At 34.5% G+C, this 16,449-nt stretch overlaps 1 protein-coding gene and 1 long non-coding RNA gene across 8 annotated transcripts in view; one reads left to right on the top strand and one right to left on the bottom strand.

The window, feature by feature from the left end:
- FAM172A (family with sequence similarity 172 member A) overlaps positions 1-16,449 on the top strand; it is a 418,896-nt gene that overhangs the window by 378,683 nt on the left and 23,764 nt on the right. The gene's annotated exons all lie outside the window — the stretch shown is intronic.
- LOC121489517 overlaps positions 1-16,449 on the bottom strand; it is a 29,692-nt gene that overhangs the window by 12,083 nt on the left and 1,160 nt on the right. Inside the window, exon 3 of the long non-coding RNA XR_005987352.1 lies at positions 8,586-8,719. This is a non-coding gene — a long non-coding RNA (uncharacterized LOC121489517). The remainder of the gene's footprint in view (positions 1-8,585; positions 8,720-16,449) is intronic.

The raw sequence follows: 16,449 nt of genomic DNA on the forward strand, positions 1-16,449 counted from the left end.
TTCTTCGTGTCTTCATTTTCCACTGAATGAATGCCAGGAAGTCATTTTCAATTTTTTTTTCTTTCTGATCAAGGCTTAGATAATGTCTGCTTCTTTTGGTAGCTAAATATCCCCCAAACTCAGTTTCATGCTTCAGTGAGAAGATATTATGGTATTGCCAATGGAAACCACTTCGCATTTGGGCAACATCATGATGTCTACGTGGCTCAGATTCAAGTTTCAGTATAGATTCTGGTTCCTGCACATTTGCTGTCAAAAACCACTTTATAGGAGCCAAACTGTGGAACCCTTCCAAGTGTTAGGCACTATTAGAAGTACCATTAAAGTACTGCAGAGTTTCAGAAGATTATGAAATTCTGATTTTTGTAACATAACATGTCCTATGGTACCTCCATGAAATTTTAATGAGTCCCTTATTTCTGTCATGGGGCAAAAAGCAATTAATATCCCCCATTTTTTGTACCATTGTAGGTTTAGAGACAGCTCTGAGTTGAAACTTCTTTTTTTTTTTTTTTTTTTGAGTTGAAACTTCTAAAATAATTATGTGCTGTTTTATACAACAGTGGATAGATAGAACAATTCTGGTTTTCAAATGGTACCTGTGAAATAAAACATCAAGAAAACATCATTGTTTTTATTTATGCTGTATAGCTTAATCTCCTCCCCAAATCCTGTCCCTCTTTACTTTCTCGGTCAGCCTGCAGGGAAGAGGACATATACAAGACATAATAATTAAAATGAAGATTTTTATAATATCAAAACTAGTTAGAGATCAAGATAATTGTCCATCAGCCTATGGTATGATAATTATATTAATTTAGCATAAAATTTATCTCTTTCCTTACAGTCAAGGCGGAAAAGGAAATAATGACTGACAGTATCTTCCTCACTGAAAAGCTAAAGCAGATACACTCTTCTGAAAAGATAGTTTCTTTGCAATAAATAACAAAGAAATCATACATATTTACTTGTAAGCAACCAGTTATTTATGGAATTCTTTTAGTGTCTCCTTCCCCCCACTAAGTTGTAAATTCCTTGAAGTCAGGGACCACACGTATCTTATTAATCACCATGTCCCCAGCTCCTAGTAAAAAATGTTGGTTGAAATTAAGATGAAATGAAATCACGTGGATTCTTAGCCAAAAAACACTGACTAAATTAATGGGCCACCTCTTCCATGAATGTAGTTAGCATTCCTTATACTGTTAATTTTTTAAAGTATTGTATTTTCATTTTTTTCAGCTTTATTGAGGGTATAGTTGACAATATTCTAAGACATTTAAAGTGTCCTCATGATGATTCGATGTACATACATAGTGAAAGGATTCCTCCCATCTAGTTAATTAACATATCCGTCACCTTGAATATTTCTTTCTTTTATTTGGTGACAATATTTAAGTTCTACTTTCAGCAAATTTCATTTATCCAATATATTCTTATTAACATATTCCCCATGTTATACATTAGATCCTCAGACCTTATTCATCCTATAGTTGAAAGTTTGTATCCTTTTACCAACCTCTCCCTATTCCCCCCAACTCCAAACCCTGGCAACCACTTTTTTTCTCTGTTTCTAAATGTTTGACATTTTTCTTCTCAGATTCCACATATAACTGATTGCAGGCAGTATTTGTCTTTCTCTGCCTGGCTTATTTCACTTAGCATAATGCCCTCAAAGTCCATTCATGTTGTTGCTAGTGGCCAGATTTCCTTTTTTCTCATGGCTGAATGATATTCCCCCATGTGTGTATATATATTTTGATATATTCATCCGTTGATGGACACCTAGGTAATTTCCATATCTTGACTATTGTGAACAGTGTTGCAATGATCATGGGAGTGCAGATATCCCTTTGATACCCTGTTTTCGTTTCCCTTGGATAGATACTCAGAGTTGGGATTGCTGGATCACTTTGTAGTTCGTTTTATTGTTTTTTAAGATTTTATTTATTTACAGAGACAGTGAGACAGCACAGCAGAGGTAGTGGGAGAAGCAGGCTCCCCACTGAGCAGGGAGCCCAATGCAAGGCTCGATTCCAGGGCCCTGGGATCATGAACCAAAGGCAAACCTTAACTAACCAAGCCACTCAAGTGCCTCTAGGATTGCTGGGTCACTTCATAGTTCTATTTTTAATTTCTTGAAGACCCTCCATACTGTTTTCCCTAGTGGCTATACCAATTTACATTCCTCCCATCAATACACAGAGTTCCCTTTTATCCACATCCTGGCCAACACTTCTATCTCTTGTCTTTTTGATAATAGCCATTCTAACAAGTGCAGTGTTTTATCTCATTGTGGTTTTGATTTGCGTTTCCCTGTCGAGCACCTTTTCATGACCCCTAATTATCACATATGTTATTTGCAAATATTTTCTCCCATTTCATTTTGTTGATGGTTTGTTCGGACTTTTATTTTTTTTTGTTTTTGTTTTAGGGTTTTTTGTTTTGTTTTGTTTTGTTTTTGATGCATGCATGCTTTTCAGTTTGATACAATTGCGCTTGTTTATTCTTGCTTTTGATACCTTTGCTTTGGTAAAGCAAAAAATCTTTGCCAAGACCAATGTCTACGGAGTTTTCTTCTGTTTTCCTCCAGAAGTTTTACAGTTTGGGGTCTTATGTTCAAATCTTTAATCCATTTTGAGTTGATTTTTGTGTATGGTGTAAGAAAATGGTCCAATTTCATTCTTCTGTTTATGGCCGCCCAGTTTTCCAAATATCATTTATTGAAGAGACTATCTTTTCCCCATTGGATATTCTTGGTTCCTGGGTTCTCTACTCTGTTCTAATGATCTACATATCTGTTATTATGCCATACCATACTGTTTTGTCTACTATAAGTTTGTAATAGTTTGAAATCAGGAAGTGTGATGCCTCTAGCTTTGTTACTCTTTCTCAAGATAGCTTTGGATATCTGGAATCTTTTGTAGTTCCATACAAATTTTAGGATTGTGGGACACCTGGGTGGCTCAGCGGTTGAGCATCTGCCTTTGACTCAGGTCATGATCCTGGGGTCCTGGGATCAAGTCCCGCATCAGGCTCCCTGTGAGAAGCCTACTTCTCCCTCTGCCTATGTCTCTGCCTCTGTGTGTGTGTCTCATGAATAAATAAATAAAATATTTTTTAAAAAAGGAAATTTTAGGATTGTATACTCTAGTTCTATGAAAAATACCATGAGACTTTTGATAGAGATTGCATTGAATCTGTAAATTGTTTTTGAAAAGTATGAAAATTTTAACAATATTAATTCTTCAACTCCATGAGCACAGAATATCTTTCCATTTACTTGTGTCTTCAATGTCTTTCATCGATGTCTTATTTTCAGTATATAGTTATTTTACCTCATTGGTTAAATTTATTACTAAATATTTTATTCTTTTTGATGGGACTGAAAATAGGATTATTTCCTTCATTTCTTTTCCTGATACTGTTAACTTTTTTACTAATGACCAATAAAAACCTATAAAGAGAGAATGGAGAAAAAAATATGATGCAATAAAATAAGTGCCTATAATATAGCATTAAATTGTGATTCGGTGATGAGGCTCATATAGAGACTGCATTAAAATTTACCATAACTTATTATAACTTTTCTATAGCCAAAGATGACCATTCAGCCTTCACAGAGAAAAAGTTATATGGATCCTCATGCTTATCTAATGTAGATAATGGCCATTTATTCACTAAAAAATCTACAAAGAAATAAGAAGCATCATTTTAAAGAAAACTACACATTGTATAGCAAATGTAATTATTGTTATTTTAGCAGAAGGGTCTCTTTATTAGTTTACTTTACTGAAGGTACAATATAGTAGAAATAGTGTCGGTTTAATTAGAAGGTTTGTACTGCCATGTCATTTTCATTATAGGCAGAATTTATGCATCCAAATATAACTTCTCATATAACATTGAAATTTCATTTTAATGCCATTTACCATAAAGTACAATTTGGAATAAGGCAGGTATGTCTTGGATTCCCTCCAAGGGGTCACGAATACTGTAATCCCAAGGATGGGCCTTGTTCTTGTTTTCCTTATACACCCACTACCCATCAAATATCTGGCATATAGGCACTTAGAAAATGTTTGGACTACATGATGGTATAAGTTTGGGTTTTGGCTTTGGTTTTTGCTTTACCATGTAAGTTATTGAAGGGCTTAAAGCCACATGCCGGAACAAATTTAAAAAAATCTGCCATATACTGTTATAGATAGTGTTGGTTTTTCTTTTCTGGGGAGAAACAAAAGAAAAATGTGTAGGCTGTTGCATTTGTGTTTGTTTCTTTTAAAACTTTTTAGGGGGATCCCCAGGTGGCTCAGTGGTTTAGCGCCTGCTGTTGGCCCAGGGTGTGATCCTGGAGACCCGGGATTGAGACCCATGTCGGGCTCCCTGCATGGAGCCTGCTTCTCCCTCTGCCTGTGTCTCTGCCTCTCTCTCTCTCTCTCTCCCTCTCTCTCTCTCTCTTTGTGTCTCTCATGAATAAATAAATAAAATCTTTTAAAATAAATAAATAAATAAATAAAATGAATAAAATCTTTTTAAATGGGAAAATATGTTAAAGATCAAAATAATGAACAGTGTCTTGTTTCTTCTTTTTACCATACTTTTCCAAAATAAATATGACTAGTACAGGACTCGTTAAAATTATTTTTGTTAAATAGAAACAGCTCCTTTTAGTGAGAGTCCTACTGATACAAAAGCCACGAAGAAGCAGCAAATTCAGTTTTTAGCCAAATACACAGTTAAAATTATGCTTCTTATATTTCCAGAAGCTTTTAACAATCATATTTTCTATGGTCATTTTACTCAACAGATTGGGTTACTAAGAATAGTAGACCTATCAGCAGATTAGAAGAAAAACCTGCATTATCTTGTCATTTTTAACATTTGGAATGTAGCACCTACACCTATGTTTTTGAAAAGCATTTAAAGAATTTTTGAATTATTTTTATTTTTTCCTAATAGTATATTCTTTTCTCTAGAGAAGATAACATTTGAATTTAAGTACTTATCTCGAAAAAATGTCTCTATTTCATTTTTAAATCAATTTACCATTTACTAAGCTCCCAACTATTTCAGAAAACTTTACCAGTCAGTCATTCAGTCAATCAACAAATGTTTAGTACACACCTGGTATGTACCAGGCACTGTTCTAGGCACTGCAGTGGGACACAGCAGCAGACATAGCAAAGTTCCTGACCTGAAGGGGGTTACATTGTAGTTAGAGCCTATGGACAACTAACAAGCAAGCCAAAAAAACGCTAGTAAATAAAGAAACAAACAAATTATTTTAGTCGCTAGTTAAGAGTTGTATTGTGACAAACATTTAGGAAGACACTGAGTTGAAGAGTGACTGAGCAGGAAGTGGGAATGCAGTGTGACTCCTTGAATTAATCATTTTCCCCCTTTGAGACTGCTTGGTCCTGTTACTGCTGCTGCACACCATTGAACTCTTTGAAAACAACATGCTTTCTTTGTACTGCAGAGCAATATAACATCACAAACAGAGTCATTTTCTCAAGGAGAAGTGAATGGAAATACACTAACTAGTTCAATCATATTTTCTGCCCCTTCCCTTATGCATCGCTCACTAGAGTTAAAGATGAAACTTCCCACCTGTTCGCCACCACCACTTACACAATGTGGTATGCCCTAAGGCATGTAAGGAGAATCAGATGCTGGGCAGAAAAAAAAAACAAAAATCATGTGTCCTCTATAGGTACTAAATAGAGACATGTGTAGGTGACACCATGTTTAAATGGATAAGAGAAAAAAAAGTATTAAGTTTTCCATTACAGGGGGTGCCTGAGTAGCTCAGTGGATGAGCATCTGCCTTTGGCTCTGGTCGTGATGCTGGGGTTCTGGGATCAAATCCTGTATCGGGCTCCTCGCAGGGAGCCTGCTTCTCCCTCTGCCTATGTCTCTGCCTCTCTCTCTGTGTCTCTCATGAATGAATAAATAAAATCTTAAAACCAGAAGTTTTCCATTACTGGTAGATTATAAGTGTAAAGCTGTCCTATAATTTGGTTCAAGTTGATTTCTACTTTATATATTTTATACATCTATGTACCTATATATATAGACATAATATATACTTATAATCATTTATATGCAAATGATAGTATTACCTAAAAACCAATCTCTTGCAGTATATCTAGGGAGTAAAGAATATAAGAATCTAATATATCTAGTATGGAGGTTCCTCAAAAAGTTAAAAATAGAACTGCCAAAAAATAAAAATAAAATAAAAAATAAAAAAAGAACTGCTTTATGATCCAGCAGTGGCACTACTGGATATTTACCCAAAAAATACGAGAACACTAATCCAAAAGGATACATGCACCCCTATGTTTATAGCAGCATTATTTACAATAGCCAAAATATGAAAGCAATCCAAATGTCCACCAAATGATGAATGGATAAAGAAAACGTGGTGTGTGTATATATATATATATACAATGGAATATTTTTCAGCTATAAAAAAGAATGAAGTCTTGCCATTTACAACAACATGAAAGGAGCTAGAGAGTATAAAGCTTAGAGAAACAAGTCAGTCAGAGAAAGACAAATACCGTATGATTTCACTCATATATGAGATTTAAGAAACAAAACAGGGTGCTGGGTGGCTCAGTCAGTTAAGCATCTGACTCCTGATTTTGGCTCAGGTCATGATTTCAGGGTTGTGAGATCGAGCCTCACATCAGGCTCTGCACTGGGAGCCTGCTTGGGATTCTTTTTCTCCCTCTCCCTCTTCCTCTGCCTCTCCCATCCCCCACTCAAGCTCTCTCACTGACTCACTCTCTCTCTCTCTAAAAAAAAAAAAAAAGAAAAAAGAAAAAAGTAAGAGAGAGAGCAGAGGCAAACCAAGAAACAGACACTTAAGTGTAGAGGACAAACTGACAGTTACTGGGGCGGGGAGGGGTATAGAGGAAATAGGTGATAGGAATTAAGGAGGGCACCTGTCATGATGAGCACCATCATGTATGGAAGTGTGGAATCGCGTATAACAAAACTAATAGGACAGTGTATGTTAACTAACTGAAATTAAAATAAAAACTTTTTTAAAACCCTCATGTCTGAATATTAGTTTTTCAGGTTAATATTTCCATTCAATATTAGTATTAATGGAAATTATTATTTCCATTTAGAAGGTGCTTTAGAATGTATAAAATACTTTCATTATATCATGGAGTCTTCAATAACAGTGATGTGAAATAGATACTATTATTATCTTCATTTTATGTGTAAAGAAACTGAGACTCAGCCTGGTGATTTGCTAGGAAGTGTTAGAACCGGGTGCCCAGGAGTTATGACTGAGGCCGCCGTGCTTTCTGCTGCACTGTAGCTACAAATAGATATTTCAAGAGGAAGCAGACACAAAAAGAAGTAGAAAGTTGATAGGATTGTGAATCTGATGCTATGGCTAACACATCAATGAGAAAGTAATCAACAGTGTCTTTTAGCAACAGAAGGCTGCAGGGATAAGACTGAAAAATGGGTCTCAGATTCAGTCAGAAAACTAATCAATGATTTTTTTTTTTTAAGCCAAGTTTCTAAACAGCAAAGTGGTGATAATAAAGTTTTGCATTTATCAAGGAGGAACTGATTTTTTTTTAATGGAGGGTTCCCATGCCAAGAACATGTTCAACTAATTCTGTGAACAAATAGACACAACAGTTCAATAGGTAGTCAAGATAGGTAATAAATTTGGGGAAACTCAAGAATGCTAAAAGGAACAAGGACAGTACAATAGAAATATAATGATAACAAGGAAAGGAAAAATACATTTTTCATGTGATGTTCCAACAAGCATTCTAAGGTAGAAAGTACCTTTCCGTGATCTGTTGGGAAAGAAGTATAGACACATAGAAGAGAAGGTATCTCAAGCTAAGAGTTCTAGACACCATAGCAAATGTTCCCCCAGCACTTATCTTTACTGGCTGGTGTATTTTTAGTGACTGAATGAACATAGGAAGGACCACAGGCTTCACCACAGGAAAGGTTCTTCAGATTTTCACTCTTATAGGAAACCCTTGCCATGGTCACCATAAACTCTCTGCTGGTGGACCTCTGGGGGAACTTGATGCTAAAAAGCATTTTGAGGAGGTCACTACCATAGAAAACTACTCAGAATCACTAGTTTTCTTTATTTTTTTCCTATTTTCGGACTCTCGGAATACCACTAGATAATATGCTTTTCAAGGACAGAACCAGAAGTCTCAGTCACACCTGGCACAGTGTCTAGCATATAGGAGCAAGTCAATAAATGTTTATTGAACTGAACTACATTATTCTAAAATGCAAACTCAGAGCACCCTGAGTCACTCATTTATTCGGATACTCAACAAAAGCCAAAAACGTGTGAGCCTAGATGCCGCTGCTTGCCAGTTCTGTGACTTTAGGTAGTTCACAATTTAACCTCTCCAAGCCTCAGTTTCCATGTCCATGATTTATTTAGAGATAACAGTTTCCTCCCTACTAACCCCACTGGTTTATTAGAAGGATAGAATCTGATAGTACATGTGAAGATAAACTAGAAGTTACCAAGTGCTGTACAAAAAAAAAAAAAAAAAAAAAAAAAACTTTACCTGTGGAAACAATAGTACCAAAATGCTCCAGTGGTCAGCAGGTTTCTTGGTCAAGCCTAAAGGCTGGGTTCCATAAAGGTAAGCAGGCTTCTTTTGAGCAGGTCTTCTTGATGTCTTTCACTTAGAAGTTAGTACTGTGAAAGTAGGAGAAAGGGTTAAAATGGGAATGAATAGCTTTTTTGCTATGTAATCAAAAGAAAGCCTCCAGTTCATATAGGTGGTACCAAAATATTCCAATAATACTAGTCACCCTCATTTTTCAAGCAGGACCATATGGCAGATACTACACTTGCAGTTTACCTATGTCATCTTCAGTTCTCATCACAAATTGCAAAGTAGATACTATTGCTCTTAGTCCCATTCTTACAGATTAAAGAAAGAAATGGGATTAAATAACTTGCCCAAGATTACAGCTAGTAAACAGCATTTTACAGTTAAGGAAATGAGCACTGAGAAACAAGTAACCTAAAACAGTATTTGCTCTTTCGTACTTTTCTCTCCTTTTTTTCAGCCTGCTACAACTCTAGCTGATACCTGTATTTCCTCTAAACTAAAATTTTCCAAAATGTGTTTTCTGAAATAGAAGTCCAGAAAACTGTCCCAAGAAAACTCACTGGTCAAATATGTTTGGGAGATGGTACACATTGAAATCCTCCCTTGTGGCGTGCCTGGCTGGCTCCATCAGTGGAACATGGGACTCTTGATCTCTTGTGAGTTCAAGCCCCATGTAGAGATTAAAAATAAAATCGTTTAAAAAAAAGAAAAAGAAAAAGAAGTCTTCCCTTCTGTGTGTCACAGTGCATGTTAGCACACAGATACCTCCAAGAAAGGCTGCAATAAGGAGCTTTCCTTTGAACATACCCTTGAGTCAACAGCTGTTGGTATCCCACAAAGCCAGAGGCCCACAGAATAAACTTTAAGAAAAGTTAAACGTTGAATAAGCTTAACAGTAAGTGCAGTAATCATTATGCCAGTCTTTATGCCACTATCCCAATAGACATGGAACACAATCCTCTCCATAAAATATATATAAAATTATTGGAAATATACAGTCAGTCTGATAATTTTCCTAGATGTGTTCAACCAATTTCCTAGAGATTCTTCAAGGTAATTTTTTCCTAACCCTGACATCAACTGATAATAATGAAAGACAACAGAAATTCAGGTCATTTTCTCATGTAAGAAATTGTACTGTGAAAAATGATTGAATTTATTTTATGGCACTGAAAATGATTATCCTAATAATTAAATATTAGTTTAAATTGGTGTTTTTAAACCTGTGTAATAAGCATTTCTACTTGGAGGAGAAGGTGATGTTGATCAAAACTACTTCTTTCCATTTCCTCTTCTAAAAACCAGGAGAAAAATGAAGAACATTAATTCATTTAGTCCTATCAGATAGGATTCTCCAGTTACTTAAGAGTTATTTAAAACTTCTTCCCAAAAAAAAATAAAAATAAAAATAAAAAAATAAAACTTCTTCCCAGTTTGGTACCGAACTATATCTGAACTTCAAATACTTTTTGAATCAACTCAAATAAAAAATACTACATTTTCTCCTTTTATTCTTGTAAAACATTAGGTACATTGCCTGTTTTTGTTACTTCATTGTCATATATTTTGTTAAAATGCCAGAGTTTAAATTATTATTATATGCCCATTAGTTCTGCTGCCTTGGGATGTAATGACTCATATTAGTAGTCTATGTAATAAAAAGGGTTGGTGAATTTTTACTGAACTGTCCTTTTGGGACTATAATTTTTAACACTCTCTAGAAGCTTTGCAAACCCTTTAGTGATAAAGTGCTCTTACTGTACTGTCTTTATCATTGACAAGTTGTTAAGAACCAGAACTGCCTATTACCTGTAAATGTTGAGCATGACACCATGTTGATCTGACAGGTTCCTTACTTGGAGAGTCACCAAGAATACATGATTAGAATGTCACCATCTTATAAGCAAATAAGGTGATTTTGTAATCTTGTGAGCAGTAATTTTAGACTGTTCTCTGCAATTTAGTAGATGAGTTCATCTTTTTGAGATAGAGTTACCAAACACTATCCAATTAATACAGACATATTCTTTTGCTAGGTTTTAAATCATTGAGGACTGTGGAAGAAAAGAAAGAACTGGTGTAGGCTAATAAGCTAGTACTTTCAGGAGGTTTTAATTCCTGATTTTGTCCAGAGATGAAAAATACGTCCTAAGCAAAAAATTTTATTCAGTGACACAAATTAAATATTATTATATTCTTTTATTAAGTATGGTGCTTTTATTATTATATTTCTATCTGAGGTATATTTTGAAGTATATTAAAGTTTATTTCTTTTTTAAATATGAATGTTGCATATAGTGAAATGATCAGATCTTCAGTATAAAAACTGTTGAAGTTTGAAAGATGTATATACCCGTTGTAACCACTACCCTGTTAAGGATATATAGAACATTTCCCTCACCTCCAAAATTTTATTCTTCCTTCCAGTCAGTTCTCCTTGCCCTCCCACCTCACCCCTGAAACCTCTGTTCTAACCTATCTCCATAGGTTTTTGTTTTTGTTTTTGTTTTGCCTCTTCTTAAACTTCACATAAATGCCATTTAGAGCTTATACTTTTTTGTATTTGGCTTCTTTCACCTGAGATTCATCCAAATTGTTTTATGTATCAGTAGTTCTTTTCAATTACCAAGTAGTATCAGTTTGATGAATATATCACAATTTATGTATCCATTCATCTTTCTCCTGTTGATGGACATTTTGACTGTGTCTAATTTTTAGCTATTATGAATAAAGCTTCTGTGAACATTTTTCTTACATGCCTTTTTGTAGAAATTTGTTTTGTTACCTATTAGATCAATAGCTAGTAGTAGGAGTGCTAAGTCATGAGGTAGATATATCTGTATTATTAAAATCTGTCAAAATTTTTACCAAAGTGATTGTACCATTTTGCACTCTTATGACAGTTCTAATTGAGTTTCTGTACATCCTTACCAACATTTGTGTTGTAGCCTTTCAAATTTTAGTTTGAATTGGAGTAAGCAGTCCATTTAAATTTCATGTAATTATTGATATCATTGTTTATGTCTCTCTGTATGTTATTTGCATTCTGTTTGTCTGGGTTTTGTGGGGGGGGTTGTATTTTATTTTAATTGCTCTAAAAGTCTTTTAGTATGCATTTTTGTGTTATTTTTTAATGGTTGCTCTAGGGATTAAAGGTTGATCTCTGCATCCTTATCATTGTCTACTCAGAGTTAACATTGTACATTGTCATGTAAAGTAAGGAGTTTACAACATTGTAATTCCATTTATCCTCTACCCTTTTATTTTTATACTTAAATGTATTTTAAAAGTTTTATTTATTTATGTAATGTGTACACCCAAAGTAGGGCTCCAACTCACAACCCCTAAATCAGGAGTCAGGTGCCTCTCTTGGCATATATTTTAAATCCATGTTCACTAAAACCACAGAATACATTGTTATAAATTTTGCATTAAAGATTCCTTTGGGGGATCCCTGGGTGGCGCAGCGGTTTGGTGCCTGCCTTTGGCCCAGGGCGCGATCCTGGAGACCCGGGATCAAATCCCATGTCGGGCTCCCGGTGCATGGAGCCTGCTTCTCCCTCTGCCTGTGTCTCTGCCTCTCTCTCTCTCTGTGACTATCATTAAAAAAAAAAAAGAAGAAGAAAAGAAAAGAAAAAAAGATTCCTTTGTAAAAATAAATGAAAAATAAGGTTCCATTGTATTTTTTTTGTAGTAGAAGAGAATATGGTCTTTATTTTTGCCCTTAGGTTTACCATTTCCATTACTGGGCATATCTTGTAGATTGAAGTTTTGCCAAGTATTATTTCTCTCTAACCTAAAGAACTTCCTCTGGCATGTCCCATAGTGCAGATCTGCTGACCACAAATTCTCCCTTTTATTGTTTACCTGAAAATATCTTTATTTTGCCTTTTTTCTCTTTTTTTATATTTTAATTCCAGCAGAGTTAACATTATTTCATCTTAATTTTTAAAACAATTTTTTTTTCTGTTTGGAAATAGAGTTCTGGGTTGATGAGGAGTTTTTTTCTTTCATTTTTTTAAGTTGTAATTTCCTTGTCTTTGACCTCTGTTGTTCGTGATGAGAAGTCAGCAGTCCCCTGTATCATTATTCTGCTGTATGTACTAATGTCTTTTTCACCCCTCCTACTTTCAAGATTTTTTATCTTTGAGTTGTAGTAGTCTTACTATGATGTGTCTATGTGCTTTTCTTTTTATTCATCCTGTTCACCATTTGCTGGACTTCCTTGACTCATAAATTAATGTTTTTCACCTAATTTATGATTCATGGATATTATTCATTCGAATGTTTTTGCTTCCCTATTCCTTTTTTCTTCTCCTCTGGGACTCCAATTACACAAAAGCTAGGTGGCTTTATGTTGTCTCACAGGTCACTCAGACCTTCTTTCTTTTTTTTTAACTATCTTTTTTCTTCGTTGGCTTGGATGATTCCTGTTCATCAGTTTTCAAGTTCACTGAAGCTTTTTTTCCGCTTTGTCCAGTTGGGTATTAGTCCAGCCAGTGAATTTTCCCTTCAGATATTATACTTTACAGTTCTTGTATTTCTAGTTGGCTTTTTTTTTTTTAAGGTTTTTATTTGTCTGTTAAAATATCTTTCACTCATTAGAGCCATTTCTTTAAGTTCTTGGACATATTTATAACAATTGCTTTCAAGTTTTGGTTTGCTAATTCTAATGCCTGGGTCATCTTTTTTTTTTTTTAAGATTTTATTTATTTATTAATGAGAGACAAAGAGAGAGAGAGGCAGACATAGGCAGAGAAATAAGCAGGCTCCGTGCCGGGAACCTGATGTGGGACTCGATCCCAAGACCCCAGGATCATGTAGGCAGACTCTCAGCCACTGAGCCAGCCAGGCCCTCTGTCTGGGTCATCTTTAGGTCCATTTCTATTGTTTTGTCCTGCCATCCCCACCCCTTCACTTCGGATCACTGTTTACTCTTTTTTTTCCTGCCTATCTAGTAAGTTTTTGTTATATGGACATTATGGTGGTGAGTCGTTGAGTTTTTTCGATTCTGTCAATGACCTTGAGTTTCTTCAGATGTAGTTTGACACTTTGTTATGGTGAGTTTTTCCCTTAGGTTTAGGTGAAAACTTTGGACCTGACAGATTATCTTTACTCCTTCTGGGTTTCACAGTGGAAAGACCAAGGGGTTAGTTAATCCAGCCTCTCTAAACTGACAGCCTTCTACCAGTTCCTTGGAGTCTTCTCCCTGCGAACACAGTTCAGAATTCAACTGAAAACAACTTGTACGTGGATTTCGAACTTCCCCTCTGTGGTAGGGTAGCAGTTCTGGTATCCCCCAGTTCCATCTCTGGATATGGCAGGCCAATAACTGCAGCCTTTTGCTTGGGTTCTAACCATTCTGTACCTTGAAGAAAAAAATTCTTTGGGGTGAAGAGCTACCCAGTGTAGATCCCCTAATTGAAAGGTTTAATCCCCTTCAGTATCTATCTGCTTTAGGTGGTTCTTCCATGTGTTACATTTTGTCCAGAGTTTATCATTATTACCAACGGTTAACTGACTAGTAGAACAAGAACCTTCAGTATAGTATTTTTAATGTACTTGTGTTGAACTATGGTTTTTTATGTTCTGAAAGTAATGCATTTTGAAAACAAGCAAACATGTGCTTATGTATAGGGGAAAAATGAGTAAAATAATCTATTCCAGGCTGTTATTTGTGGTTGGTAGAATGCCTGGTGATTTCTGGTTTTTTTCTTTCATGTTTTCTACTTTTTCTTAAAACAAACATAGGTTTAAGCAGTAAAATCCTTTCTTTGCTCTCCCAGGCATAGTTTATTTATCATTACTCTTTGTAATATTTATCATGATTCTTTGTAACCTTTGATATATTTAATATTATGATTTCACTAGAGTGACTGAAAACCTAGCAATATATCTGTATGGCAGATTATTTTTCTGCTTTTAGGAATAGAGAATTTGGGACAAATCAAAGTTAAATGGCTTATCTAGAATTTCATGCATATTGATAGAGTAGCCAGAAATAGATCTTAAATTTTAAGTCCCTCAGTTCAGCTGTGTAAACTATTTCTAGGCCATCAGCAACCATGTATGTAGTTAATTCTGTATTTTCTAATGGGTATGGAAGAAAATTGTCATAGTTGAATATAAGCCTCAAATATTTTAGAAACTTGACTTTAGACACTGATTTCAGTCTCCTCTCCATCAAATAAATATTTTACTAGAATTTCTAGCAAATAGAATACTTGACTGATTTTAAATTTTAATTCAAATAACCTTCCAAGAGCTAGCAAGGAAATCCCAGGAAGGCATGCCTTGAAATAGTCAGGAATTTTCTTCTTTCTGAATTGCAAGCTTCTTTATAAAATAGAGTCAAATGGATATTTGTTAGTCGCTGGCAGATATTCCTTAAACAGGAATATTTTCATCATATTCTTATGTTTTTATGCAGATAATTGACTAAAACTATCATAGAACATAGTGATAGAATTTGTGTTGTCATTCTGAAGTTTCAAATTGAAACCAAATGAAACTATCTTTTTAAAGATCTATAAAAGGGGCACCTGGGTGGCTCAGTGGTTGAGTATCTGCCTTCAGCCCAGAACATGATCCTGGAGACCCGGGATCGAGTCCCACATCGGGCTCCCTGCATGGAGCCTGCTTCTCCCTCTGCTTGTGTCTCTGCCTCTCTCTCTGTGTCTCATGAATAAATAAATAAAATCTTTAAAAAAAAAAATAAATAAAGATCTATAAAAAAAAAACAGAAATAAAAGGAAATAATTATTAAACCTTCATAGTTTTCTAAAAATAAATATATAAATAAAAATAAACCTTCATAGTTTTCACTATGTGATCCTGGACTCTATTCTGTGCTAGACAAAATGCCTTATGTACAACTGGCAAAATCGGCATACAAATGGTAGAGTAAAAAATATATCCTATCAGTGTAAAATCTGAATTTGATAACATAACAGAATTTCATTGTTGGTAGGAAATACATACTAAAGGATGTGATATTTATACCCTACTCTCAAATAGTTCAGAAAAAAATAGTATTTGTGTATATACATATGTATATATGTACACAAAGTGAAAAAGTAAATAATAAAACAAATGTCACAAATATTTTTAAAAATTGGAAATCTGGGTTAGAGATATGTAGGAGTCAACTGTATTATTTTTGCAACTTTTTGTGAGTTTGAAGTTTATTTTTAAAATAAAATTTATTTTTAAATTTAATACTTCTGGGTTCGTTTTCTTAGAATACATTCAAATCAGTGCTTTTCATTTCTCAGTCTAAAACCTCAGAATCACATCACTATACATAATTTATCACTAAATTTTATATTTTTAATAAAAGAAAATTTGGAACTTGAATTGCTAACCAAAAGAATATCCTCATGTTTGAATTTACTTGCAAAAATTGTGATGAATTTAGGTAAGTAGAAATAAAAAAAAAAAAAATACTGACTAAGCAGAACAATTTTATTAAGAATGACATAGTCACAAATGAATTTTATTTCCAAAGTTGTTTTAAATGATAATTGTTCATAAAAATATCCACTCAAATTGTGTATGTTTTCCACCATATGTAACACTGTAATTAAGCATCTGTCAACATTTCTAGTGGTTTTAAATTTGTATAGTCTTGCTCTGGGGCCTAAAACTTCACTATTTAAATTGTTTAACCAGAGACCTCATTAAAAAGTAAGATTTTTTCTTTTTCTTTTTCTTTTCCTTTTTGATAGGTTATTGAATAATACAAGAATAGTTAGATTAAGAAATATAAAGATTCTTATTTTTCCCCTTGTGAAAACCTAAAGTAATTTTA

Source organism: Vulpes lagopus, chromosome 4 (assembly GCF_018345385.1).
Source record: "Vulpes lagopus strain Blue_001 chromosome 4, ASM1834538v1, whole genome shotgun sequence".
Classification (NCBI taxonomy): domain Eukaryota; kingdom Metazoa; phylum Chordata; class Mammalia; order Carnivora; family Canidae; genus Vulpes; species Vulpes lagopus.